We start from the raw sequence: 2,861 nt of genomic DNA on the forward strand, positions 1-2,861 counted from the left end.
ATACGATCACCCAGGAACAATACATAACACTGGCTGCAGAGAGCACAGAGCACAGCAGTGTGAGGTCTGATTACACCTCTCCAGGGACAATACATAACACTGGCTGCAGAGAGCGCAGAGCACAGCAGTGTGAGGTCTGATTACACCTCTCCAGGGACAGTACATAACACTGGCTGCAGAGAGCACAGAGCACAGCAGTGTGAGGTCTGATTACACATCTCTCCAGGAACAATACATAACACTGGCTGCAGAGAGCACAGAGCACAGCAGTGTGAGGAATGATTACACATCTCTCCAGGAACAATACATAACACTGGCTGCAGAGAGCACAGAGCACAGCAGTGTGAGGTCTGATTACACATCTCTCCAGGGACAATACATAACACTGGCTGCAGAGAGCGCAGAGCACAGCAGTGTGAGGTCTGATTACACATCTCTCCAGGGACAATACATAACACTGGCTGCAGAGAGCACAGAGCACAGCAGTGTGAGGTCTGATTACACATCTCTCCAGGGACAATACATAACACTGGCTGCAAAGAGCACAGAGCACAGCAGTGTGAGGTCTGATTACACATCTCTCCAGGGACAATACATAACACTGGCTGCAGAGAGCACAGAGCACAGCAGTGTGAGGTGTGATTACACATCTCTCTAGGGAAAATACATAACACTGGCTGCAGAGAGCACAGAGCACAGCAGTGTGAGGTCTGATTACACATCTTTCCAGGGACAATACATAACACTGGCTGCAGAGAGCACAGAGCACAGCAGTGTGAGGTCTGATTACACATCTCTCCAGGGACAATACATAACACTGGCTGCAGAGAGCACAGAGCACAGCAGTGTGAGGTCTGATTACACATCTCTCCAGGGACAATACATAACACTGGCTGCAGAGAGCACAGAGCACAGCAGTGTGAGGTCTGATTACACATCTCTCCAGGGAGAATACATAACACTGGCTGCAGAGAGCACAGAGCACAGCAGTGTGAGGTCTGATTACACATCTCTCCAGGGACAATACATAACACTGGCTGCAGAGAGCACAGAGCACAGCAGTGTGAGGTCTGATTACACATCTCTCCAGGGAGAATACTGGCTGCAGAGAGCACAGAGCACAGCAGTGTGAGGTCTGATTACACATCTCTCCAGGGACAGTACATAATACTGGCTGCAGAGAGCACAGAGCACAGCAGTGTGAGGTATAATTACACATCTCTCCAGGGACAATACATAACACTGGCTGCAGAGAGCACAGAGCACAGCAGTGTGAGGTCTGATTACACATCTCTCCAGGGACATTACATAACACTGGCTGCAGAGAGCACAGCAGTGTGAGGTCTGATTACACATCTCTCCAGGGACAATACATAACACTGGCTGCAGAGAGCACACAGCACAGCAGTGTGAGGTCTGATTACACATCTCTCCAGGGACAATACATAACACTGGTTGCAGAGAGCACAGAGCACAGCAGTGTGAGGTGTGATTACACATCTCTCCAGGGAGAATACATAACACTGGCTGCAGAGAGCACAGAGCACAGCAGTGTGAGGTCTGATTACACATCTCTCCAGGGACAATACATAACACTGGCTGCAGAGAGCACAGAGCACAGCAGTGTGAGGTCTGATTACACATCTCTCCAGGGACAATACATAACACTGGCTGCAGAGAGCACAGAGCACAGCAGTGTGAGGAATGATTACACATCTCTCCAGGGACAATACATAACACTGGCTGCAGAGAGCACAGAGCACAGCAGTGTGAGGTCTGATTACACATCTCTCCAGGGACAATACATAACACTGGCTGCAGAGAGCACAGAGCACAGCAGTGTGAGGTCTGATTACACATCTCTCCAGGGACAATACATAACACTGGCTGCACAGAGCACAGAGCACAGCAGTGTGAGGTCTGATTACACCTCTCTCCAGGGACAATACATAACACTGGCTGCAGAGAGCACAGAGCACAGCAGTGTGAGGTCTGATTACACATCTCTCCAGGGACAATACATAGCACTGGCTGCAGAGAGCACAGAGCACAGCAGTGTGAGGTCTGATTACACATGTCTCCAGGGACAATGCAGTCTGTAGGGTGACACTTAGTGATGGATTTGCTGTTTCTGTGACTGGTGCTAATTACTGGCAGAAATCTTCTCAGGTTGAATGCCTCTCTTATACATTGTACTGTATTTCTCCTGCTAGGCCTGCAGCCACCACCAGGGGGCGCTCACTGCATAGAGCAAACATTGGAACTTCCCTTCAAGCCAAATGTATGATATACAAGGAGGTGATGGCCTGGAAATCAAGACATCCTGGAGTGCGCCCCCTCTGGCAGGATCTGCTCTTCACTTAGCTTTTTATGCTTTGGTTTTCACAAAAAAGGCTTTACATTTATGCAAATTAACCTGAGGGGCTCCAGTTCTATAGGTGTTAATGGAACCTAGAGCTTCTCAGGATCATTTGCATAATTTTTAAAGCCTTTAAAAAAAAAAAAAACCAGGGCATAAGAAGCTTAAAGAAAACCAGATCCTGCCAGAGGGGGCGCACACCCGGATGCCAGTGCTGAGTTTACAACCCTTCATCCCCTGTGCCACCCCATCATAGCACCATAGATAGAATGTGGATTAAAGGCAATGTCACCTGCCTCTCCCAAAACCCCCCACAAGGTGTCCTCCCCCGTCCTGCTGCTCTGTAATAACACATGCCCCCCAGAACTTCTCCCAGGATGAGTTACAGGAGGCGATGAGTCCTCATACCCGGAGCCTCCATCACTGTCAGGAGCAGGACGAGCGGCCGAGGGGCGGGGCCATGGAGCGCGGGCGGGCGGATAGGGGCGGGGTAATGGGAAGG

Source organism: Engystomops pustulosus, chromosome 3, assembly GCF_040894005.1.
Source record: "Engystomops pustulosus chromosome 3, aEngPut4.maternal, whole genome shotgun sequence".
In the NCBI taxonomy this organism is placed as follows: domain Eukaryota; kingdom Metazoa; phylum Chordata; class Amphibia; order Anura; family Leptodactylidae; genus Engystomops; species Engystomops pustulosus.